This window comes from Ambystoma mexicanum, chromosome 4q (assembly GCF_040938575.1).
Source record: "Ambystoma mexicanum isolate Mex_15411 chromosome 4q, UKY_AmexF1_1, whole genome shotgun sequence".
In the NCBI taxonomy this organism is placed as follows: Eukaryota; Metazoa; Chordata; class Amphibia; order Caudata; family Ambystomatidae; genus Ambystoma; species Ambystoma mexicanum.
The window spans coordinates 323532629-323560086 of NC_090928.1; the positions used below are offsets into that span (position 1 = coordinate 323532629).

The 27458-nt window shown below is 47.9% G+C and overlaps 1 protein-coding gene across 5 annotated transcripts in view; it reads left to right on the forward strand.

Annotated features, from left to right (window-relative positions):
- BIRC6 (baculoviral IAP repeat containing 6) overlaps positions 1-27458 on the forward strand; it is a 3097233-nt gene that overhangs the window by 711520 nt on the left and 2358255 nt on the right. The gene's annotated exons all lie outside the window — the stretch shown is intronic.

Here is a 27458-nt window from a genome sequence, read left to right on the forward strand (position 1 = left end):
AAAAGTCGTAATTGTGTATTTGCTAGGGAGGGGGATATAGACGGAAGACATTGGTGTAACCAGGAGTGCTTGCCAGGTTGGGCCTGCACATTATAAATGTGGGTCTGGGGGGGAGGAGGGTCTGCAACGGAATGTTATGCATTTTCCTTTATTTGGATGTTTTCTTTCGCATTCTCTCGTGGACAAGGTCAAAGATTTTATCTTAACTAGTTTAAAGTATTAAAGGGCCTAGAATAGTTCAATTAGTCAACATTCTCACTTCCTTTTTCCTAGACCATAAAGTAATGCAAGCCCCAAAACAAATCTCTTTGGCATTTACGACGGCACTTTAAAGGCACACCTCAAAAGAACGTGTGTTAATGATGCCTGCTTGTAGTATTGTTTTAAAAAGGGCATGCAGGTTCATATTGTGTGATGCCATGAAGTGTTTGAAAATGGGAAAGCGTGTTTAATTTGTGATTAGATTTGTTATTTTGTAAGGTTAGATTGCCAAATGGGGTGTGTGGGGCCTTTGAGACCAGATCTTATAGCATTGTTAATGACTGAAACATTCAAACTTACCAGAAAGAATTGTGTATAGGCAAATGAGTAAAGTCACTGAATCACATGAGTACCAATTGCTTCACAACATTTTAAATGTGTAAATGGCACCTTCATAAATTGCAGAAGCATATCTCTGGTTGGAACAGCTCTCAATCTAATGCAAGCAAATATGCCTGAAACTTGCCTATTTATTGTGACAGGATTGGGAAACGCATATAAAGTTTTAACGGCTTTTTTTTTCAAGGACAAGTGCATATATACAGACCTTTATTGAACCCTTTCAGATGTCACGATAAGGTTAAAATGTGTTCCCTCCCGTGTCTTGTCACGCCTAGAAACACTTGTGTACAGGCGCTTTATAAATGACTTGTATCATAATTGCAAGTGACCTGAGAGGGTGCTGACTTGGCTAAAATTGCGGGGTGCATTTGCAATTTTTAAAAAGATATCCAGAAAGCCCAGAGATCATTTCTAATATGTATATGAAAGCAATGCTTCGTACATTTTAAAAGGAAGGCTATTTGGTAAACTTGAGAACTGTATTTTGTTTTGGGACGGCTATATTGCCCACTAATATAAATGTGTGTGTTCTCACGCATATGACGGATTTGTAAATGGTAAAATAGTCAGTTTAAATCATTCTTACTTTAAAGAAGGCGGGCCAATACAAAAACTGAGATCAGTGAGATTGAAATGCGATGCTATGTAAGGAGCATGCTCACTCATGCACCATTAGTTGTAAATGTCACAGATGACGTAATAACTCACTCTAGTCTAGAACAATTAATTAGCTTAGTTTTTAATTTTGGATTTCCGTATAAATTGGGTCAAGGTGAGAATGTGCAAATTGTTTAATGTAGCGATAGGTAGATTGCTTAGTGTAACAGTGATGGGGTGGGGACTTGCTAAGGCCCCGCCCTTCTGTGTCTCTCTCATGCAGGATGTTCCCTCCCTAGCTGTCATCCCTCAGCCTGGAGAGGGTATCCAGACATCGGCAACCGCTTACTCTCCAAGGTTTTAGCAACTGGATGTAATGGGCTAAAGGCAAATGCCACACTGGGTCTTCTCCTTCCACACTCAGATGTTTCTCTTACCATTTCTCTGAATCGCTTTCTCACGATATCCGTCCTCAAACTCGGACATTTCCTTCAGTCCCTCCGATGTGCCACTGTCCTTCCCTATTTACTGCCACCCTCCGATCTTACTCACCACTACTCTCCCTTCTCTGAACCTCTACTACTCTCACTTCTCCACAGTACTTCTTCCCCCTCGCCACACGAATACCTCAGCACTACCACCTCGACCCCCTTCTCCTCTCCCTACACCCCGTACTTTGGGGTATCATGCCCTGGCCACTTTCCCAATACAATCATTCTCCCTATTACCCCACTTCTCTCCTGCACCCTTACCTCTCTATCCTTATTCTCCCCCAACACTACTACCTGCTAACATCACGTCCCTGCTCCTAACTCCCACTGTTCCCTTTTTACTACCTTCACAAACCCTCATCAGCCCTCCAGATAAGATGCGTATCTGCCCTTTTTACGCATGAAAATCCTGTAAATACACCACCTTTATTTTTTTTATTTTTAATGCGTACGTTTATGCAGGCAGGCCCCAGAAGGTGTGTGTAATACTTTTGAAGTCCCTACCTCTATCGGACACTGGGGGCAGTACTTCGGAACGTGGAATGGCAAGCTGTAGGTCAAGCCTTATGCCGGTTCGGCAGCAATAGACCCAAGTTGACTGCATCTGAAGTTGTGCAGAAAAGAGACCAGGGCCGACCATGGTGTAGTCGGAATGCTAAATAACCCCGAAAAAGAAAGCAGTTTCAGGCAGGATTGGGGTCCACACACAGCCATTTAGCAGTTGAGTGACAGGTTCCCTCATATTGTACATTGCACTAAGTAGTCCCCTCCACCCATGTGCTGCTTGTGGAATAGAGTAGGCAAGTATTCCCCACTGTTCTTGCCGCCTACCCCTTCACAAGGTTAATGGCATCCGGCAGCAGCAACATAAATCACAATAAGCTTTCAATATATTGTGCTCAGAGTCTAGATAAAGACTGCTTTCTGACATAAAATCCTCCCCTAATGACAATGAAGCAGTGCTAGGCTCATGGTTTGTTAGATTTAACACCACATGCCTGGAAAATAATCCAAATCTATTGGGCACCTTTATCTTGAGATTTGAGCCTTTTGTTCATCTTGAGTTTTTGCCTTCTTACACTTTGGGTTAAGTTTGCTAAACTGCCTGCTTTCTTCATTGCAGCGCTTCAACCAATGACATGCTTTCCCCAGGGTAAGGTTATTGAATGCTATCTCCTGGGTTTTATTTGCGATGCCTTGGTTTCGTTTAGAAATCGGGGAAGTCATTTGGGGCCCGTCAGAGGTCTCCCTTGAGACCTCTAAAAAAAAAAAGATTTTTTTTTTTTTTTTTAAAATGCAAGCTCCTGTGCTGAGTGCCACACGTCTTAACACTTTCAGCACTGACCCTAAATAAGAAAGAATAGGAATACCAAATGTGTCTTTCTGGAATTCTACACAATAATTGCTAGACTCATTAAAGGTTTATTTCAGGCACACTTGAGGGGGCGAGTCACTGATTTAATCTGTTCTTAAACGCCTCAACTCAGCCTTTCACCCTTCTGAGGTCGATAAATGAGTACCAACACAAGTTTGGTGTATATTTTTTCTAAATAAAGCGCTTAAGCGTAAGTGCTTTATAATAACACATTAACATTTGGTCATGGACGTCTGCTTGCATTAGCAGTAATTTGGTAATATGGGCCAATACACACTGATCTTAACAATACATATGGTGATCCATTCTTGTATGAAATGTACATCACATAGTGATATCGTAACCATATTTTTCATAGTGTACAATGCTATATGATGTCACTTTCTGCATTGTCAACGGGTGAAAGGTCTTGTTCCATCGCTTCCCGCGATATCACTTCGGGGTGGGGTCAAATTACATCACTGGTCATAAGGGGGTGAAGGGGTTGTGATGTCACTTCCGCTACCCCTGGCATTTTGCTGAAATGACGTGCCTGTTAGAGATGATGATCTGGTGGGTTAATTGTGATGCCAGAGTGCCTCTCTTAAATTCACTATTATTGCTCTTTTTTACACTTGTTTATTTCCCCTACAATTGTGCCAATTTTGTTCAATAGGATCCAATACTGTAATGGCTAGTTGGAAGACGAATGGTCAGCAGATAACCGCACGGTTTCCGTAGGTCTGTGCCTGCGAGGAAACTGCTCGTACCTTGTGTAGAGCACCAGTTCACAGGATTTCTGAATTATTGACAGTCTATATAATATGGAGGTTTGTATAGAGCTTCAGGTGGACGTACACTTCTAAGCAATGAGTGTTATTACCCATGCATGGTTTTTGCCTGCCTCGTGAGGATGAAGGGCAGAGTTGGCCTAAATCTTGTCTGGAACCTGTAACGGGACGAGCATGTTGCACTTGAGCGAACCATCCAGACCGCTTTAAGCATAGCATGCCACACAATCCATTGCTGGCAACAGTGGATAAGCGCATGGAGCAGGACCGCGTCGCTGCAATGGGTGTCACTGGAAATAATTCTAGCTTGGTGAAAGATTTCCCAGCAGTATGATGACCTGGTAACCAGAATTTCCCTATTGGTGGGCAATACAATGTTTTTCATACATCTTTGGACAGATATCAGACAGCTGTCCATGGGAAGTGCTGTTAGAATGGATTCCCATACTACATTCCATGCAAACAATGGATCATGCATTTGGATTTCTAAATTGAAATATTAGGTCAAGGGTAGCTAACATAACTTTTCATTCTGGTACTTGTAGTTTTTGCATTTTGGATGAGGTAAATAATAAAGCTATACAATCATACACATTATTTTGCTAATCCTGTATTTATATTTCCCTTCAGAACAGAATTATTTTTGTTCTTTAAATCAAAGCATTAACATGCATTTGTACTAACTAGTTGCAAAGCTATGTGGTTAAGTGTCTAACGTCCAGACTCGTCTGAAAACCTGACTTCACCTCTTTACTTAAGTGTGTGATCCTTAGAGACATTTACTCTCATTGTACCAGCTCTTCAGAAATTAGAATACATTGTGGGATTTATTCTGTAGGAGATGGGGTGGGGGTTAGCGTTCCAGGTATGCAAGCCTCCCTTCCTACTCTATGGAAAAATATACTGGAGCCCAAAATGAGGCTTGCACCTGAAGACCCTTTAGGGCTGTGCTATGTTATTATTTATAATTAAGCGAGTATGAGTAGTTTCTTGACATTCTTCTTTGACTTTTGGGGTTAAGTCAGATTCCACAGAATAGATTTGCCAATGATTTCTCCAGCTGCTCCACCTCGAATGGACACAGTGGTGGCACAGTGTTCCTGGCTGCTGTCTCTGTGCTGGTGAAGATGTGGGAAAAGAAGTACCAAAGGCAACAATCACCAATTTGAACTAAAACTTGGATTATTTTTGTGAGCTTGGTATGACATTTCATCCTTGGGCCTTGTCTGTAGAGGGGGCAATGTGCAATTGCAGCTGTGGGTGCTGTTATATTGGACCTGGAAACCAGACTTCAAAAGCAACAGCTTTGCATGAACAAGGAGCTGCCATGCTTGGGAGAAGGACTCCCTGTCCATAGGGAATAGGAAGGGATGTGGTTGGAGCTGGGGGAGACTAGAAATGGATTTAGAGAGATTGGATAGAGAAAGGGAGATGTAGATGAACAGTAATCTTATTTTGTTTTGATAAGTATGGGAAGCCAATGATGCATGTGAGCACCCCTTTTCTATTATTGGCTTCATGTCGGTAATGGAAAGGTGGTGGACCAGTTCCCTAAATCCTAGGTAATTGCACGGTCTTGACAGCTAACAGGTGGCGAGGGTTGGTGTGTATGCGCTTCAGATGGTGCTGTAGCATGAATATTAGTGTGCTGTTATATAGTATAACAGGGGTATCTCTGACTATTGGTACAGACCTGGGGCATGAACCGTGTTGAAGGGCTTTAAGAACCAAAAACCAAGAATATGGTATGCAGAGCATGCCCAAACTCAGAACCTGGCCGATAAATCGCCAGCAGGCTGGGATCCTTTTTAGACAGTCATAGACTGTGACAATAGGAGAGGTGATCAAGATAACTCTAGCGGTCTTAAAGTGTCGTGTGCAAGGTCACTGATTACATGCCAGTGCTAGTTCATCTGTCACAATGATCTTTTTTTATTATACGAGTGACCCTGGTCTTAGCCTAGGCCTCCTAAATTCTGGTTGCTCTGTAGCATGCTCCTTTAATCAATGCTAACTAGTGGGCCATCTTTTGTAGCATAGCTAGGGACTCTGATAGACTTCAGGAGTAAACTAAAGAAAGTCTCACTGGTGCCATTTATGCCATGGCATAGACCCCTCTAACAATGTGTCCTGATCAGCATTTATAAGTAGAAACAACTTACAGCACAGGAGTATCCAAGACTTTGCCAAACAAACCAGGAGAGTGCACCTCCCATACATCAAACTGAGGAGAGTAACAAGAGGGCACAGAAGTGCCTTCTCCAGCATTGGATCTTTCATGGATTCCCATGCTTTGAATATTCCCTGCCGACAGGCTGAGAATCCTTGGTAACATTTTATTATAACTTGAGTGTTTAAGATCACTTTAGTAGCCCATCTGTCCTTTTCGGTGTATTGTGCCTCAGCCAATGGGACGTTGAGTGACGAGCCCCAACTAGGAGGCCATCTTCAGATACTAACCGCACATTGTACTGAAGAGTCCTCTGTTTTTTTTCTCCTGGATAAAAAAATCAAGAACCAACAAACTCAAAATATTTCTTCGCAACTTTACAAATGCATCTAAACCGATAAGTGCTTCTTATTTTCTTAGTATGGAGAAAAACCGCAAGGCTCTGTTCAAGGCATGCCAGTCTTTTGAGGGTGACAAGCATTCTGAAAGCATATATTGCCTCTATCCTAATCACATTCAGGAAGATTGTGAAATCTGTTTTACCTTTAGCACAAAAACCATCAAGGCTAAAAAAAGACGACTGGCTCTCTGGCTCAATGAAGGCAGATACCCCCCTTCAGAGGCAGAATCCTCTAGAAGTGTGGTGAAGGGCCAACCGGATAGTCCAAAAGCCCATAAAAGCGCCAGGTCAGAGGAGAAAATGGCATCTTGCTCTTAGTCTGCGGCCCACAAAAGGGAAAAAGCTGAAATGTTCTGTCGGTCGATGACCTTGCCTACCAGCTAACGATGAAACCGACAACTGAGTCCTCAATAGGTGCTCCGTCAACAAAGGTCACCAAGAAACCACCACCACCGCTGACAACTCCACGACAAAATAGTCGACGATCGCAAAACACTGTTGTCGGCCTCCTCAAATACGACCATCAAACCATAATTGACGGCTGCAAAACCATCATCGGCAGCCTTGTCATTGACGACACCGTCGTCGACCTAGTCGACGGGTAAACTGATGAAATCTTAGTCAAAGACGACACTGCACACACGCCAATCAATGACATTCGCCCTGTCGGCAGTCCCATCCACGGGAAACAATGCAGCATCACTAACAGTACATGGAAAGTCGCCAACACCTTTCCTGTCTGCGCTGTTGACTGGGACGAAAAAGGACATTCAGGCATTCACGTCTCCAGGCACTCACAACATATCAAAAACAGGGAAAACTGAAGCCTTAGAAAAACAAAAGCACAAACACAAGTCAGACGGCAAACATGTGCCAAACAGGAAGGAGCAAGAGCAAATGGAGGTCTCTGAACTGGCCCAACAAGGTCTGATGGTACTAAAAGTCCCTATCAAGCACCTGCACTCGCCTAACATCATGGAAAAGCATGACATAATAACAGAAGTTGTGGAACATTCTTCACCTCTTTCACCCAAAGGGAACCGTGATGACCAAATAGCACCCAAGGGTCCAACACTGTTGCCGGTCTCGTCAATTCTTCCAGACTAGATACTGGAGCACAAAGTGATTCAGAGTTCGAACAGGGGTTCTCGCCCCAGTCATCTGAAGGAAGCCAATATTCACAGAGAACACCAGTGGAACCAAGGCTACAAGAGTTACCACAACCGTCATTACCACCCCTGACTGCTCCTCCACAACCAACAGGACTGCTACTCAACCCACAGTCCTTGCTACCTTTACAAGTACCATCTACTCTTCAGAACCTAATTAAACAACTAGAGACCAGGCTACCAGTAAGCCAGACCCTCCCTCAAACACCTGACGAGGCGCCAGGCCCTTTGGGGGAACCCAGCAGGGCTGACAGAAACCGGGTGAACGAACCCAGCAGCCCCATTAGAACACGAGTGGGGTCCGCACCAGGACCACACCATTCCCCGTACAGTCAAGAGGAAGGGGCGCTCTAATCCTCTACCACAGACTATGAGGAAGGTAACGGACACTGATACCGCAACCTCGAAATCTACACAACCAGATAACTGGGAGGACACAGACTTCGGTCTGATCCAAGATTCTGAAGAACCGTCGCGTCAGTCTCCACTGGATGACATAACTGCTTTCCACAATACTGTACAAAAGGCTTGTGAAGAATTAGGCCTAATACCATTGGAGCAGAAAAAGGACTGGCTCCTTTTTGTTTTAATGCACAAGCGCAGGAAGGCAGTAATGTCCGCTCCCATTCTATACCACATTTGGGAGGAAGGGCTATTACTCATGAGAACCTCTGAGCCAGCATTGAAAGGATGCTTGGAGAAGAAATTTAAGGCACCTGAGGTGTCCCCTAAAGTCTTCCATCCCAGCCGACACCTGACTCTGGTATCAGCTGCAGCGTGGAAGGCCAAAAATGCACAGTACCACCGGACAATGACAGTAGGAAGCAAGACGCTTTCGTTAAGTAAGTCCTAGCCACAGGAGCCACAACAGTAAAAACGGCTAACTCGCTTGCAATAATCTTGCGAGATGTGGAACCGGCTCACACCGCAGTTAGAATACCTTCCAGAAGACTAAAGGAAACAGGCCCTGGACATCCTCTGAGAGGGTGAAGACTCCTCAAATCATGCTATCAACATAGCATTTGACCTAGCAGAAACGGGGTTTAAACAAATTAGTAATGGAGTAGTACTTAAACAGGCATGGTTAAAATGCAGACTTCAGAAAAGATGTGCAATCAAAGGTGCTCGACATGCCTTTTGAGGAAGACCAACTCTTTGGTCCCAAAATTGATAATGACCTAAAAGCCATGAAAGCACGACGATACAGAGAGATTGCTCACCACTCTGACAAGGGAATTCACTTTTCGCTCCTTCCGAGGGACCTCTGGACGTTCCACAGTGACAAATAGAGGCAGAAAGGCATACCAAAGGGCATCCTCATATTCCCATGCGTACTACCAGGGATATCGCCAGTCGTACCCATATAAGTAGAAGGACAACAGGCAAGTTCCAAGAAGGTGACAGACAACATCCGCCTCTAGGGGCAAGCAGCAAAAGCAAGCCTGACATCTGTCGGACACACACACCCACAGTCCAACTGCAGCAAATGGGGGGCAACTTGCAACACCATCTACAGCTGTGGCAACAGTTATGCACACAGGTCGGTGATAGACATAAGAAACGGTCACACCATAGAATTCCAGGGAACTCGCTCTCCAATGCCCCCAATATTTCAACACCAGCCACACCTAAACATCTTAAAGGGCGAAGTAGAGAAACTGCTAATGAAGAAAACTATTTAAAACACCCTGCAACATCAAAGGGGCAAAGGAACCTACTCCAGATTCTTAGTCATCAAAAAACACCCTGCAACATCAAAGGGGCAAAGGAACCTACTCCAGATTCTTAGTCATCAAAAAACCAGAGGACTCATGGCGATCAATTCAGGACCGAAGAAATCTCAACATATGTCAAGAAACAAAGGTTCAATATGGTCACCCTGGCAGATGTCATCAAGTCAATAAGGGAGATCGACTTCCTACCATCATTTGATCTCAAAGACATATACTTCCACATCGCCATTCGCAGAAATCACAGGCAGTGCTTAAGATTCGTCGTTGACATGAACCACTACCAATTAAGTCCTACCATTTGGCCTTTGCTCAGCCCCGAGAACATTCACAAAATGTCTAGCTCCTATAGCTGTGTCGCTCAGGAAAAAAGGGTACCATGCATATCCATATCTGGACGATTGGTTGGTACGAGCACCATTGGACAGAATAGCAGAAAGAGCCATGCGATTGATGTCCAGCACCCTTTTACTCCTCGGCTTTGCAATAAATTCAAGCAAGTCCCGTTTCAAGCCATCTAACAAGTTGGTGTTCCTAGGGGTGCAGTTAAACACCAACGAGGGCAGAGTATGTCCCTCGGTAGAGAAGGCTGCGCCAATACCCAGTCTAATCGGGAATTTCTACCCGGGCGCCAAGGTGGCGCCAAGGTCACAGTCAGATCTGTCATGTAACGCTTAGGCACCATGTTGTCATGCATTCCCCTAATACAACATTGCAGGTTACAAATGAGGCTGCTACAAGAATTCTTAGCGGATTGGTGGTCCCAGCTAAAGGGAACATGGAACAACCAGCTGACAGTAACAGTCGCCCTCAGACAGCTTGCGGTGGTGGCTCATACAATCCCACATCTCCATGGGAGTCCCATTCAGGGATTCATCATTTCAAGAAACCCTGATCACAAATCCCTGACTTACAGGTTGCGGTGCGCGCACACACACCCACACCAACTGTCTGTGAAGGGCCATCCCTTACCGAGGCACAACTCCACATCAACATACTAGAGCTGAAAGCAGTGGCTCACACCCTCCACTCATTCCAGCCAATTCTCAAAGGCAAAGTGGTACAGGTGTTCACAGACAACACTACCACAGTGTATTATGTACGACAACAGGGAGGCACGAGATCAAGGAGATTCTTCAGAGCAGCCCAACCGCTGTGACATTGGGCCATCCAGAACATGCAACTACAAGCATTTCACCTTCCAGGAAAAGAAAACTAAAATGCAGATAAGCTGAGCAGGGCCAAAAACCAGTCACACGAGTGGCAGCTGGCGGACAGGAAACTCTTACAAATCTTCAACAGGGGGTGCTCAAGTTAAAATCCTGGCTCCTGACTTCAATGTGTTTGAGCAACTCCCACTCACACTGGAGTGCAGAAACATCCTAAAGGCTGCCAGTGCAGAATCCACAAACAAATCATTCAAATACAAGTGTGATCGGTTTTACACTTCGTGTTCTCAAGAACAATTAGATCTGTTGTGTGTGGATCCTCACCAAATCATACTGTACCTGTTAAAATTAGCCAAAGATGGGTTATCACACTCATCCCTCAAGGTACATTTACCCGCAATTTCTATATACACCAGAAAGCAAGGAAAAGCTATTTTCGGAGCCTGCATCATAAAACACTTAGAGGCCTATTCCACACCTAAAATCTCCCTCCGCACCCCCTCAGAAAAAAGCACCATCACAGTGGAGCTTAAACACTGTGCTGTCTGCTCAAATTAAACCTTAGTTAGAACCAATGGCGGCCACAGACATACAGTTTGTGTCTTGGAAGACAGATTTTCTGTTGGTAGTCACATCTTTCAGACGGATGTCAGAAATACATGCGGTATCCGTTAAACCTCCATATTCTCGGTTTGAAATAATCGAGTCATTCTTAAATGAGCCAGATGTTCATTCCCAAGGTACTATCCACCTTCCACTTACAAACTGAGGTTACTCTACCAGTTTTCTTCGCGCATCCATCCACACTAGCGGAGCAGACTCTACATTCGCTAGACCTTCGAAGAGTTCTAAAGTTCTACATAGAACAAAGAACTTCAGGTGCTTGTCTCAACTATTTGTGGCCTTTGGGGCCCCTAATAAGGGTCGACCTATTTCAAAACCTGATATTGCTACATGGGTCTCTGCCACAATTTCCACAGCGCACACCCAGGCCAATCTGCCGCTAAAGGGACCTGTTCATGCTCATTCCACTAGAGCAGTGGAATCTTCAGCAGCGCTCTGGGCAGAGATTCCCCGGTTAGTCATATACCGGTCATCAACCTGGGCAGTCCTGCACACCTTTGTCAAGCCTTTACTGCATGAAGGGAGAATGAGAGGCTGAAGCAAAGGTCGGAAGAGCCATCCTGCAACGTTTGTTTCAATAAGATATGCCTTCTCCCATTACACCTCCTGTTATAAGATGTTTACTGCTGTGGCAATCTTTTCAAAGCATGTGAATCAATGAAAGATCCAATGCTGGAGGAGTATGTTACTTACCTGTAACTCCTGTACCCCTATGTCCCGTCCCCTTTTCTCCATACTTTTGGGACATTCCGTCCTGTTGGACGGGACCAGAGCACTTTTGTACAATAGCATCAAATTAAAAAAGGTGTCCTTCTCTTTTTACGCAGGGTACTGCACGCGGCCGTAACCCCGCCCTCCTTGGCTCTGCCCCCGCATCGCCCTTCAGTTCTTTTCTCCGCGCGGTCGGGGCACTTGCATCAGCAGGAAGACCTTTTTTCCGTCCGGTTGTCCTTCTCTCCTGCTCCGGTTCTGCGGTCGCGTAGTCCTCCGCCTATGCCAGATCGTTTGGGATTTGCTACTTGTTCCTCTTGCAAAAGTCGCTTCGCTAGGGTGGATCCCCATTCTCTCTGCTTGGAGTGTCTGGGACTGAATCACCGTTGGTACTCGTGTTTCTACTGCGACTCCATTTCGGTCTGGGCACTTGAGCGCCGTCTTCGTCGGTGGGAGGAGATCTTCTAGAAGGTTCCTTCATCGCATTTTCATCTATTAATCGACGGAAAGAAAAGATGCCTGGTAAATTCCTTACTTTTCAGGGCATTCCGGCCGGGGGACTCCTTTCCTTGCTCCTCCAGGACCGGGACGGGCTTCAAAAGCTCTTCTACCACAGTTTCCCCAGAGGTGCTGCACAGGCCTAATAGGTGTACCAGGGGTTTTCTCCGAGGGTTTCCGCGAGGGGCCTGCCTATATCGGATCACGATCCGAGGTTCATCGATCGGACGCTAATAGCCAGCATAGTCGTGCTGAGGCGTTGGGTACCGGAGTTTGCTCCGAGGTCTCCTTGTCAGGAGCTTCCCACAGACACCGGGGAGTGCCTTGAGGCTTTCTGTACTGAACCACGCTTCGAGGCCCCTCTCGGGGGAGCTATTACGACCAGACTGTTCCGAGGTTCCTCTTAAGAAGGCTAAGGTGTGTAACAGAACTGAGAGGCCTGTTAAGACCTTGTCTGAGAGGTGGATTCCTCAACTTTCCCACGCTCGCGTAGTCACCGGTTCTTTTGAGGGGGCACAGGGAGAGGTCGCCGACCATAACTCCTGTTACCGGCATTGCCGAGGTACCTCCTTTGGAGGCTAATTCAAGGACACGATGTCCAGTAAACATCCAAGGCCCCATAGCAGCGGCTCTGCAGAGGATCCTTGGGTCAACGCAAAAATTTCAGTCAATTCCCCTGACCAGTCTGTGGAGTCAACTGCTTCATCTAAACATGTGATGCAGTTCTCCTCAGATGTTCACAAAATGGCGGCCTTCCTGTGTGGTCTACGGCGGCCATTTGGGATTCTTCCCTCACACCCACGCGATCGACGGCGGGTGATCAAATCTTCTTTTCGGTGGACAACCTTTTCCACTCGACAGGGTGAATCTGTTCCGCCCTTCCTGTGGCTGGCGCGCTTGGATGCCACTACCTCATTAGGACTCGCTTCCTGGCACCCTCTTCGTTAGAGGATGCCTTTCTTGTGAGGTTTCAGAGACTTATGCACTCTGACCCCGTGAAGGAGTACTTTAAGGGCCTTTATTTAACTCTGTAACTGGGGTTTCCCCTGCGGGGCCCCAAGGGCCTAACGGGCGTACCAGAGATTCCTTCAAGGGTTCTGACGGACCTGTCAGTACCGGACATTGTTCCGAGGTTCACCATCTCGGTGCTAAAGTTAAGCACAGTTCGGCTGGTTGCTGGGATACCAGGGTTCACGCTGAAGTCTGTTTCTGTAGCTTTCCCCGCTGTAACCAGCTTGAAACCTGAGGTTCGTCTTGTGGAGGCTAAAGTCTATATCGACAGATCTGAGAGGCCTTCTCGGAGGGTCTTGTCGGTGAGGTATTGTCCTCAACCGTCCCTCGCTCAGGGTCACGGTGGTACCGGTTCTGTCGAGGGGTCATAGACCGCATTCCCTCTGGTACCGGCTTGTCCGAGGTTCCTTGTAAGGCTAAAGTATTACTGTTAGGCAGAAACCTGTGCAGTTCCCTTAGGGACCACTGCAAAAAGTTTAGGACTACAGGAGGAAGCGGGATACCCAATTGGTAGCAGTCTGCACCACCCAGATTTACCTGGTAGCTGTGGCTGAGCAGCCAGACTTCCCTCAAGAAGAGTTAGGCAGTATATAGAGTATACACAATAGGGCTAAAAATACAGTAGAACAAGCAAACACTGACCAGAGCTTTGATACACTGGCACTAATATATCAAGCAAGTTCAAACAGTCACTATAAGTATATACACCTCCCTAATTAATTATTCGACAAGTCTAGGTTAAGACACCACTTATTTAGCAAAACAGAGGTGAGCGCGTAACCGTAGATGGCACTCCAATAATTTGTTTAAAAAGGGAGAGAAAAGGCAGAGGAAAATAACACAGTACCAACACTTAAGAAACCACAGCAAGTCAAGAAAGTGAAGGCAAGCGTCCCCAGCCAGCACGATCCTCCCCGCAATGAGAGACAATGAAGGACTCTCCCAAGTAGGGAATAAGGCCAAGACAGAGTGCGGGTGAGCTTAAATGGGAGTTTATCAATCAGAACATGGCATGCAAAGAACTCTGCAAACTCCGAGAGCGCTCTGTCTGACAATAGCAAAGACAGGCGTATATATTTACAAAAAACGTCATAAGAACCTACATACTATAGGGGGCACAAGTTCAATGGGATTGGGTGGCGATGACTAACTATAGGTGCTGCTGCGATGTGGTTGGCCGTGGCTGAAGAACTTCACTGGTCAGCCTCGTGGGTTGGGCTGGGCCTGGCAGGTTGGCAGAGTTCATCCGGGCGGTGTTGTTGTGCCATCGCGGCCAGTGTCAGAGATGAATGTCTTTTCCTGACTTATTTGCCCTAGGCCATGCACACCGCAGTCATTCAGTCACTGCAATATTATCTTCTTTAGTAAGTCTTCCAATAGGTTATTCTACAGGTTAATGCAACACAGGAGGAATGCACCTTGTGAGGAGCCTAATGGTCATGGTTACCAGTGTCCTGTTGACCGGAGTCATAGGTTGGGGGGCTAAGCTTCAGGGCATGGGACGGACGGTACAAGCCTCCCTGTCTTGTTAGATGTGGTTATAAATGTGCCGCTGTGTGTTGCCACAGTGTTGGGTGTCCTGATTGCACAGGGCCATAAGTCTGAGATGATCTGGTGGGTTGTGGGGTTTACGAGGGGGCGCCTTTGGAAATGTGGTTTCAGGCAGAGGTTTACTGCTGTGCTGTAAATAATGCAGGTGGCGGCCCGTGGCCTTGGGTGCTGCAGAGGGGGCTACACATCTTTGAAGCGGCTCCAGTCTAGTTGGGGGAGGTGGGGCAGCGCGGCGCGGGCCTCTGCTCTCATGTTTGGCAGTCTCCGGAGGGTGGGAGGGAAAATGGCCTTGCACATATTTACAAAGGTATTTTCCTCACGTGTTGCTGGTTTTTGGAGGCGAAAACATCACAATCATTAGAACACTTTATGATATTTGTTTGAATTCATACATTTCATTTCGCTGGAGGCGTTTCAATTATATCCAGTCTGAGCACCTTATTCGTACACTGTTTCAACAATTACAGAATTTAGCTATATGCATATACATCGCGGTTGGTATGTGACGGTGGTATGTGACGGTGGTGGCACGCAAGGGGCTTTAAACATACACGCGTGACAAGTGCATCATCGCACACCCTTCACAGGTGCCCCCTGTATGGTTACATTCGTTTTCTTGTGTACTCTAGCAGCATTAGTTCAGTTATGGCGCGGGACCGCGGGGTGTACGGTTTTCAATGATACATCTAAGGAACACTCCCCCAGAATGCTGTTATTTGCACATCCCTGCAGGGGTGCGGGTCCTTCATGGCTGGTGTCATGTACAATAATTACACAATTTTACAGGTTTCTTTAGTAAAAGTGGTTGTATGGAAAGGATACAAAAAGTGGTTTTTGACATTCATATTTGGGTACCTTTCTGCTTCCATCAGATGACCATTCTACAGACATTCCCATCACCCAGGCCTTGCTGACCGGGTCATTCTGGGAGCAGTGATACACTGCGGACGGTGAAATGTTACAGTGTTAGTATCTTATGCTAGCTCATGCCCGTCCTGTTCGTGGGAACGTGCTCACAGCGGATCTGCCAGGGTGCTGCGGCAACAGGAATAATTGAAACTCTCCGAGGGTGGGGGCCGCGCTACAGTGCGCTACGCTCACACCATCTTTATTAGACAAAATGGTTTCTGAGGCCTAGCTAAATTCAATACGGGTGGGCAATGTCTTCAGCAGGTGAGCCATCCACCGCCTGGGCCCAGGTGGTAAGGAGGGGGCACCCGATGAGCCGTGGCCCTCACCTGGGGTGGAGATATAGGCGAGGGGGTCCCTTGGACCACTCCTCCCCTACAAAAGGCACAGTCTACCGTAGAGCAAAAAGTTCATAGGCCAGGGCCCACTCTTGGAGAGAGCAAGGCGGAATGTGCCCAAGATAACACAGTGGGAATGCACCGTCTTTGCAGAAAAGTCAAAAAGAGGTTGGATCAGTTCAGAAAGGCAAAGTTAGCAGGTCTGAGCTCAACCCAGTTAGAAAGTCAAGGATTTACACGACACCTTGCACAATCTGTTGCAAGGGAGACCAGGCGGGACACAGTACCTGAAATGGTGAGAAAGCTCCAGCGGTGGCAGTTGTTCCTGGCAGCGGGTGCAAGTCGTGGCTTCGTCCAGGGGAAGAGATGATCTCAAGGAGGAAGAAAGCTGGAGGTCGTTGCACTGCCAGGGAAGAAACCAGCCGCACAGTTCCCGATTAAAAGGTATGACCCTTTTATTCACGGTAGTGAAGCGTGGCTATCTGGCCGCCGGGGTGCTTGGCACGGGCGATTCGACCACGAGACGTTCCAGGGAGGCGAAAAAGGCGAACTGGTTGGTCCCACCAGCTCAAAGGGAAGAATACTCTCCTGGAAGATCTCCTCTGTCGTCGGGGAAGTGCTGAGTTTGTACAGCAGGGCTCCACCGGTGGTGTCGTCGTAGATGGCTCAGCTTCTCTCCTCTTCAGATTCTTTAGGTCCTGTGGCGACTTCTGACGTTCCAGTCCCCAAAGCCCTGCTTTTATGCAGCAAAACCCCCATTCAACAGCCTAGCTGTCACTCAAACATGGTAAGTGGTGAGCCGAGAGGCTCACCACTGAGCCAATCACACAAGAGTGCGACTTGAGTTGCCAAGGCAACACAGTACAGGGTGCCTAATCCCCCTCCCACACATCCTGTAGACCCCAGACAGAGTGGCACCATTTGGAGGGCTTCTGTGGAGAAGCCCGGCAAAAAGTGGAACAAAGGGCTCGACTTGGGTTAGAGTTTCAGAGGCGAACACAAACGCCATTTTAAAACCGAGTCCTGGCAAAAAGACCCAACCGGGGAATAAATATTAAATAAATAACCTGGCGGTATCTTTAACATTGCACCAAAAAGTGGTGCGTGTAAAATCAATGGGAAAATCCCATAGGAAATATTCCGGTGGAATATTTCGCGTGGGATCCACTGCCACCAGCCAGAAACTCTTATATACAGAACGGGGGCCACTCCGTGGCCACAGTGGTCTGCCCCGGGGGTTAACATACTAGAAGGGGGCGAAATCTATAATCTCAGCAAAACAAGGGTACTGGTATGCTTGGGGTTAGCCAGTGTGAAATATAAATGAATTAGAAATTTTCACCCAGTCTAGACCCACATAACCTAAATGGTTATCAATTTTGCATGCAAATATGTGTACTGAAACGCTCCTTGACAATGAACAGATATTCAGAAAGATTAATGTTAAACCTTTATATGAAAAAATGGTACATATAGTAAAATCCAACTTGGAAGAACATATACAATCAAAAACATAAATGTAAATCTTCCATTTGTAAGTTGAGTATTGAAACATTCAAACAAACAAAAGGGTGAAAATTAGTACATCAAAAAGAATACATAAACGAAAAAGACATGAAAACAATTTTCAATATTGACGGAAAAACCAGTTATCACTTGGATGCTTAGATTAAATCAGAAAGCAAAAACAGAGTGAGTACAACTGTACCTCTATTCAAAATAAGAAAATAGAGCAAATAAGCAGTATTCTATAGTGATTAGAATCAATTCCCAAAGCTGAGGATGTTATGTGTCGGGTTAGGGTCTCCCAGAAACTCGACAAGGTGGGACTGGACAGTGCCCCCATGGAAAATAGACCCAGGGGCAATCAAATTACCCCTACCAGTACCTCCACAATATGATGGTTTGTACTGGTTGTGTTCACAATTTGAGACTAGTAAAGCCAATGGTGACTTTACATGCCCTGGGAGACAGTAGTCAGTCCCAGGGTATGGAGTCTGTTTGGGGGTCACTATGACACCCCTGTTACTGCACTGAGGGTGCTGTGTAACACACATACCAAAAACACATGAAGCCCTATGGACTAAAAGACCTCATAGCCCATAACACATTCACAGTCAAAGGACATACTCAAATCATGCCTAAGAGTGGGAGAAAGAGTCTCACTCTTAGCAGGAGATAAAAATAAACCCCACAAATCCAGCAAAGCTGCTGGGGGACTCACTAGGTTTGGGAAATTAGCCTTACCAGAGAATTCTCCCTAACAGTTACTTAAGCCCCTGAGCCTCCTGAGGAGGCAATTGCCTCAGCTACACATGTGACCCAGTTCTCTTCAGGTGGCGACAAAATGGCGGCCCAACCTGTGGCCTATGGCGGCCATTTTGGATACCTGCCTTACGCCTACGTTCTCAACGTCTGGTGCTTGGAGCATTCCTTTCGGCAATAGTAACCCGTTCAGCCCTTATTTGACTGGCGTGCGTGGGTTCCGCTGCCTAATACGGTCTCACTCCCTCCTGCTTTTGCTCCTCTGATCTGTGGACCTGGCCGGGGGTGTACCCTCCTGGCAACCACCCTTCTAAGCCCTCGGCTGAGGATGAGTTTTTTTTTTTGGGGGTTTCAGATGCTCATGCACTCTGACCCTATGAGGACGTATTGCAAGGGTCTTTTGACTCCTGTTCCACCCTGTACCCGGCGGCTCCGATTCAGTTTTCTTTTCAAACCGGAGGCGGTTGAGATGAGCCTTAAGCGGATGAGGACAGCGATGAGCAGCCCTGCTCGGTGGGAGCATTCCATGCCCGAGAGGGGCTTGTGTAGCTCTGTTACCAGGGAATCCCCTGAGGTGCCACAAGGGCCTAATAGGCGCTCCAGAGTGTTCTCTGAGGGTCCCTCAGAGGACATGCCAAAACTGGACGTGGTTCTGAGGTTCACCGTTTGGGTGCTAAGGTTCAGCTCAGTTCGTCTTTGACTCTGTATACCGGGCTTCGCCCTGAGGTCTGTTTCTGGTGCTTGTCACACTGAGCTACGGCTCGAGGCTCCTCTTGAGGGAGCTATGTCTCGGGTTAAAACCCAAGGTTCCTCTAAATACTGTACCGACAGAGTAGAGGGATCCTCTAAGGGTCCTGTCGGTAGGGTGCATTCCTCACCCGTCCCACGTTCGGTTGTGGTGGTACCGATTCTGTCAACGGGGCAACGAAGGTGATCAGCAACAGGCCTTCCAGTACTGGCTCTGCCGAAGTTCCTCCATTGGAGGCTAATTCTGGGTCAGTTCCTAGGATGTCCACTAAACATCCTGACCTGCCAGCACCGGCTCGGCCGAGGATCCTTGTTTCGAGGCTGTTAAGTCCCCTGACACTCATGAGGGGACAGTTGCCTCATTTTCTCCTATGACGCAGTTCTCTTCAGATGTTGACTAAATGGCGGCCCAACCTCCTTGGTCCACGGCAGCTGGTTTTGATACCGCCCTCACACCAACTTCCATGACTGGTGTTGGGAGTGTTCCTTTTGGGGCTGAGCAGTTTTTCCACGCTATGTGGACAACAAAGATCCATTTGTCGGTCCAAGCGACAGCTTCAGCTACGGCCCCTTGTACACAGAAATCACGGTCCCAGACTCTGTCCCTCTCTGGGATCAGGGAGTTTCAGGGTTGCTGTGCGCACAGATCTGAAACCCCTGTTGGTAGCCCCTCCTTAAGCAGCAGCAGCAAGGTGGTTGGTTTTTCTCTTGGCCATCGGCCTCCTCTACAGGGACAGGTAATCTCCCTGCCGACAAATCACCAAATGATATTTTTGACGGTCCCACTACACTACGGTGGGAGGACGAATCTCGTCTCTTCTGGAGGCGTTGCAAACCATCACCGAAGACTGGTGGGATTTGTCCATAGTTTAGGTGGGTTTATCGCTTGCCCTTTCCTTCTACCCCACCCTTCAAGCCTCTCTTCCGACAGATCGGGATGCCCTCCCTTAGAGCAGAGGTACAGAAACTTTTATACCTGAGAGCGGTGGAACCTGTTCCCCCTCATGGAGCAAGGGAGGGGCTATTACTGCGGCCCCTTCAGTGCTGCGCCAAGCTGGCCTACGCACGTTCTCCTTTTTTAAAAATGTGTTTATTTTTTCCCCGAGAGAAATTAAAGTTGTTCACGTGCTGCCAAATAAAGTCCTCACTTCGGAAGGGCGATTGGCTCAGTGTGGTGGTCTTCCAGGATGCGTAAATACACATTCTGACTTGGAGCCCGTATATAGAATATCTGCATTTCTCTGGAGCCTGCATATGAAATATCTGCGGTTCTTCGTAGGAGCATATGATATGGCATTTATAACGCGCCTATACACAATGTTTCAAGGCGCGACGAGGCAAGGGAGGGGGAACAAGGGAGGACAGACAACCATCTTACTAGGCCAGGTGTCATTCAAATCGCGCAAGTGCAGGGAAGGAGGGAGAGGGAAAGTGTGTGGGGAAGGGCAGAGGGGAAGTGCAGTACAAGGATAGTACAATAAATAAGATAATAAAACGGCCATCTGGTGGCAAGTGCGCGGCAAGTGCAGGCATAAGTGCTGGTAGGGGGACTGTAGGGATGCAGAAACAGTCGAAGGGGTTGGCAGGGAGGCAGTGCAGGTGTGCAGCTGGAAGGGCCTGAGCACAAGAGCACAGAGCGGTGGCCAGGTAAACCAGTGCAGTTTCAACTGGGAGTTCAGCAGGGGTTAAAAGGAGAGAAAGCAGAGGCGAAGAGGAGTGTTTTGAGGTGCTTCCGGAACCGGAGATGGTTCTCCTCAAGTTTCAGAGAGGCCAGAAGGCTGTTGCAGAGGGAGGCCCCTGCTGAAGAGAGATCTACCACCAACTCGTTGCTTGGAGAAGCGACTGACCCTGAGGGAGTGGGAGGCAGATGAGTGAAGAGCTCGAGAAGGAAGATATTTGGGAAGAGAGAGTTGAAGGTAATGCGGCCGCAGGCCCCAGAAAGCCTTGTGGACAATGTAGAGGGTTTTGAACTTAATCCTCGCAGCCACTGGCAGCCATTGCAGGGATTTCAGTCATGGAGAGCTACGATCCCTGGGCTTGAGGCCAAGGATAAGTCTCGCAGTCCTGTCCTGGATAAGTTGAAGAGGGCGGAGAGTAGAGGCAGGCAGATTTAGATGGAGACTGTTACAATAGTCCAGCCTAGAGAGAACCAGGGCTCTGGAGACAGTGAGCTTCTGGGGGAAGGAGAGGAAAGGAAGAATACCTCTGAGGAGGTGCAACTGGTAGTGTGACTTCTTAGAGACGTCAGATGTGAGGAGAGGAGGAGAGTGGAATCGAAGATGACCCCGAGCTTTTTACCCTTGCAGGTGGGAGCAGGAAGAGGGCCAAGAGAGGCCGGCCAGAGAGCTGCAGGGAAGGAGGGAGTGGGTGTGCCGATGAGTAGAATCTCGGTCTTACTGGCATTAAGGCAGAGGTCATTGGCCGCACCCCATTCCTGGATAGCTGAAAGACAGTCAGAGATGAGGGAAGGAGAGGAGCAGGCTGAGGGGAGCCTGAAAATGAGCTGGGTATCATTCGCATAGCACTGGAATTTGGGCGGAGAGCGGTGATGAGGCGGGCAAGGAGTGCCAGATATTGGTTGAACAGCCAGGGAAAGAGGTTAGATCCTTGGGGGACACCACAGGTAGAGAGAAAGGTATCAGAGAGGAAGGACCCAAGTTGGACCTGGGAGGGTCAGTCGGAGAGGAAAGAAGTCAGCCACGCTAGAGCCTGACCAGTGATTCCCAGGTTGTCATGGAGACGGTTGAGCAGGATGGCATGGTTGACTGTGTCAAAGGCAGAAGAGAGATCAAGCAAGACGGATGTTCAGGAGAGCAGTTTCCGTGCTTCTGGAAGTTCTGAAGCCAGCCTGATGGTCATGAAGACAACCAACAGCTTCAGTGTGGAGATTAAGCTGGGAAATGGCCAGTTTCTCAAGGAGCTTACCCAGGAAAGGAGTGATGGTCATTGGGCGATAGCTAGCCGGGCAGGAGGGGTCGGCAGAGGGTTTCTTAAGAAGAGGGTGCACAAGGGAGTGCTTCAGGGGAGTTGGGAAGACTCCAGTGACGAAGGAGTGGTTGCAGAAATCAGCCAGGGCAGGAGCCAGGGAGTCGATATGGTCCTTGATAGTTTTGGAGGAACAGGGGTGAACCTGTTTGGACGAGACTTTCATAGATCGGACTTGTCTAGAAACCTCGTCTGGGGAGAAAAGCGGAAAGGAGGAGAAGGAGGTAGGAGGGGTGGCTGCAGGAGGGCCAGAGGAAGAGCAGGAAGTAGGGGAAAGGAGGGAATAGGTGGAGAGTGTGGACAAGATGTCCTGGGTTTTAGAGATGAAATGAGAGGCCAGTGCTGTGCAGAGGGCCTGGGAAGGGACACGGGAGGTAGAGACTGCGGCAGGATTGGTTAGTTCTTTGCAGATTTTAAAGAGTTCAGTCGAATTGTTAGATGCCGCAGAGACGCTGGCTTGGTTATGAGCTCTCTTCTTGGTTTGGACAGAGAGCCGGTATTGCCTTTGTAGCAGGCGCCAGGCCAGTTTGTCAGAGGATGTACATGAAGTACGCCAGTTCCTCTCTGCCACCCTACAATTTTTAGGGTGACGAGGTCGGAATCGTACCAGGAGTTGCACTTGGCGTTGGGCTTCAGGCAGATTCTCATGACATCCTGTGTCAGGATGGGAGTCAGCCAGAGGGGATGGGTGAGAAGGTGCTGGCGAAAGCCTCAGCTGACACGCGCTCCATGGGTCGGATGACCGAGAAGGTAGGTGGCAGGGATGGAGGTGGCTTGGCCTGAGGGGCAGGGAGGGTGAGGTGGGAGGATAGGAGACGGTGATCACTCCAAGAGAGGCGTGGAGAGAGGATCAGAGAGGGGGAGGTCTGAGGATATCAGAACATCCAAAGTATGCCCTGCGGAGTGAGTCGGGCCAGAGGTGAGAATAGTAAGTGAGAGGGAGTCGCAGAGGTCGCGAAAGAGTACAGAGGAAGGACAGGAGGTATCAGAATGAATGTTGAAATTTCCAAGAAGGAGGAGTTGAGTGGTCGAGGCCAGGAGTGAGGAAGAGAGGTCAGCCCACTCGGAGAGGAAGGAGGAGATCTGGCCGGTGGTCGATATAGTAGCCACGGTAAGGGAATGGCTAGGTGAGATAGAGAGCCTGCAGATGAGGCATTCAAATGAGGAATAGGACTGCATAGGAATGACAGAGGCAGGAATCCACACAGGGAAGATCAGGGCAACACCCCCTCCAGAGCGGTTGGACCTGGGCGCGGAGAGTATCTTGTAGCCATCAGGTAGGAGCGTGTCCAAACTGGTGACAGAGCTATCTGTGAACCATGTCTCTGTGAGACTGAGGACATAGAGGTCGAGTTCTTCCAGAAGGCAGCAGATATCAGAGGAGTGTTTGACTGCAGAGCGGGATTTAAGTGTGGCAATATGGAGAAGGTTGCCATCCTTGAAGGACTTCCGGGGAGGGGAACAGATCAGAGGTACGCCCTTCAGAGGTGTAGAGGGTGCCCAAGAGGGGGCATGGGGGTAAGGAGGAGAGGGCAAGGTAGCCAAGGAGGAGGCAGAGGGGGGAGGGGTGGGAGCTTTGGAAAGGGGGAGAGAGGGGACAGCGGGATAAGAGGAAATGTATGAGGCGTGAGAAGCGTCTGTCAAAGAGGTGAAGGTTTGCCTGAGGGCCTATCACCAAGACGGTCCCGTTTGAGTAGACATTAATGATGACCTTAGAGGAATGGAAGGAGGCCAGGAGGACGTCCAACGGGTGCCACCATTAATGGGAGAAGATGAGAAAAAAGGATATCACGTCTGACAAACTTCTCCCTCTTATCCTCCCTCTACTTAAAAAGGTGTCCTACACCTGCACGGACCCCACTGTATTGGTAGATACTTATAACCGCGTTTTGTTAAAAGCCCTCCATGCCATCGCCCCCCTCAAATTGCGCAAACAAAAACCGCGGCCCCACCTCAATTCTTGGTTCACTCCGCACCTACGCGATCTACGTAAAAAGAAAAGCTGAGGCTCACTGGAAAAGTTTACCCTCTCTAGCGAACAAAAATAACCTTACCTTAGCCTCCATTACATACAAAGAAGCCATACTAGTTGCAAAAAGTTCTTTATAAGAGGATCATTCAAGCCCAATTTAATACTAGGGAACTCTTCCACCTGACGCTGAATGGAGCTCTAACATACAAAAGGCTCTGCTTGACAAAATTGCCTTGCTCCAAGCCAAAATTAACATTTAAAAAACCATCTCTAGGATTGAACTGGTAATCCCCCTCTCCCCCCCTCCTACAAAATTGCCTCACCCAAACATTCATTCAGACCTTTCCGCTACTCGCCACCATGGAAGTTGAGAACATCATTACGAAGCTCAAACCTTCCAACTGTCATGGTGATGCATGTCCTGCACCGGTCATTAATGATGCCGCACATGATCTCACCCCTTTCATTACCTCATTCATTAATGCCTCCTTCGAATTGGGCACCGTACCCGACAACCTCAAGGATGCCTGGGTCATCCTTCTAATCAAAAAACCTAATCTTGATCCCAGTAATCCGTCTAACTACAGACCTATTACCACGGTGCCTTACCTCCTCAAAATTCTTGATCGAGCAGCCTATATCCAAATCCAGGATTACCTTGAAACCAACAACCTACTAGGGCTCAGACGGATTCCGGCCTAGACACGGCACTGAGACAGCCTTAATTGACTTGAAAACCCAAATCGAGGTTCTCAAAGACAAGGGCAAGCAGGCACTCCTGCACCTCCTCGATCTTTCAACAGCTTTTGATTTGGTCGATCATCAAATCCTCTGCCACCATCTCAAGACTGCTGCCCACTTTTCAGAAGCAGCCACATCTTGGATCAGCTCATTCCTATCTAACAGAACTATGAGCGTTTTCTCATCTCTAGCCACAGCTGATCCGGCCCATGTCCCGCGCGGAGTCCCACAAGGTTCTTGTGTATCTCCCACTCTCTAACGTGTTTACCAAACCGCTTTTTGATCTACTTGACTATCTGGGCGGCTCTTACACAAACTATGCGGATCCCTATCACTGGCGACTATGTAACCGACGCTAAAGCTCAGTGCAGTCTACACTGTCATCCAGGCCTGGATGGCGCATCATGGGCTCTGCCTCAATGATGAAAAAACGAAGTTAGTCATTCTAGGTTCTCAACCTAAACTCATGAAACTTGACCCCAAATACACATCCTTCACTATTGACTGGAACGATATCAAAGTATCCAACGTTCCAAAAACGCTTGCAATATATTTAGACTCCACCTTATCTCTCAATCGACAAACCAACGCAGTTGTCTCCGCATCATCCTATACTTGCAAATTGATTACAGCTTGCTGCCCCTTTTTGACACCGGGTAACTGTCTGATTCTCGCCAGAACCCTCGTCATGTCCATGATCGATTATTGCAACGCCCTCTACCTAGGAACCAGTCACAGAAATCTTGACAAACTCCAGGTCACGCAGAATAACGCCATAAAGGCACCTCTTAACATACCCAGGCGCTCCCATATCTACAACACCAGACGTAACCTACATTGGCTACCCATCACGCACCGTATATCCCTCAAAGTACTCGGTCTCACCCACAAGGCACAGAACAACGCAGCCCCTGCCTACCTATCCTCAGGTTTCACACAACATACAGCAACCAGACCCCTGAGATCTGTACAGGCCTACACACTGACTATTCCTAGCTTCAAGCTACGAACAGCAGGGGGGGTCAAGCTTCCCAGTCCTCGCCGCCAAGCTTTGGAACTCCCTTCAAAATGCTCTCAAACATTCCTTTCTTTCATTCCTTCAAAACTAAAACTAAATGGTGGTTACATGAACAGGATGCCTCATCCGCCTCTCATTAATTCTATTGCTTTCTCACCCATACCTACTGTTTGCTGTTTTGACTGTATACACTGTATATTTTGACCTGCTGCCTTCCTCGTTATGTAAATATCTGTAAATGTAAATTTGATCTATTTCCTGTAAACTCTTTTCTTAAACATGCGCCCAGATGCCCCGGGGCAAGGTGCACACTACAAATAAATACAAATACAAAGGGAGAGAGCACAGAGACCATATGAAGTCCATATGTCTGGTGAAGGAACGACGAAGAGGATGTCAGTGAGAGTTTCCTTAGAAGAGGCACTGGTATAGGTGTCAGCGATAGAGAGGCCTGGGTTGGAGACCAGGATGTGCTTTTTAAACTTCTTCCTTGCAGACTTAGTGAGGAGAGCAGGATAGTCAATAGAAAAGCAGTTGGAGAGATAGAGAGCACCATAGAGTAGGTGGGAGAGGAGAGAGGTGGAGGTACAGGAGGAGGACAATAGCGGAGGACAATGGAGCGAGTGGCAGGCAGATAGCATAATGGGACACGATGAAGACACTCAGGCTTAGAGTTAACACAATGGACAGTTATGCCAGGAGAGAATCCTGAAAAGAGGGAAAAGGCCTTGGTTTCACAAGCAATTTAAATACTGAGACAGTGCATATTATACCAGGCGGACACACCTAAGTTTGAGAAGCATAACACTTCGGATTCGGGTGCCCTTTTTGGTCTCGGCTCAGCGAGACGCACCAGAAGCTCCTCTGAGGGCCCTGCGGCGGTCTCCCAATACCGGATCTTCTTCCAAGGTTCCCCATTTGGGGCAAAGGCTGACCCCAGTTCTGCTATGGCTTTGGATGCCAGGGTTGGCCCGGAGGCTTTTCCATCTGGGGCTAACTGCACCGAGTCTTAGCTCGAGGCCCCACTCGAGGTGTCTATTGGACCAATGTTAAACCTGAGGTCCCCTGCTTGGTGCTAAATCGGTCATCAACAGAATTGAGTCCCTCATCAAGGGTCCTGGCTGTAAGGTATATCCCTAAGCCTTCCGCGTGCGTCCCAGCCATGGTGATAACAGTTTCTGTTGAGGGGGTGAAGGAAGTGGTCACGTACTACAGACCTTCCAGTACCGGCTCTGCCTAGGATCCTTCACTAGAGGCTAATTCTGGGGAAGCCCCTGACGTGTCGCGTAAACGCCCTAGACCTGCCAGTACCGGCTCTGCCGAGGGTCCTTGTTTCAATGATGGCATGCAAGGACCCTGACTCTCCTTGGGAGACTATTGCTTCACTTGCTCCTGTGACGCGGCTTACCCCTGGTGTGTTATAACGGCGGCCCAACCTCCGTGGGCCACTGCTGCCTTTTTGAATACCTCCCTTAAAAGCAAGCTTTTACATCGACAAGCAGGGCGACGCACACTCCTCTCCTTGTGGATCTTGTCATACAAATTTGGGCTGGGCCATCAAATATATTGTTTGGCTCCAGGCTCCACACATCCTGGGTCACCTCAATGTGACCA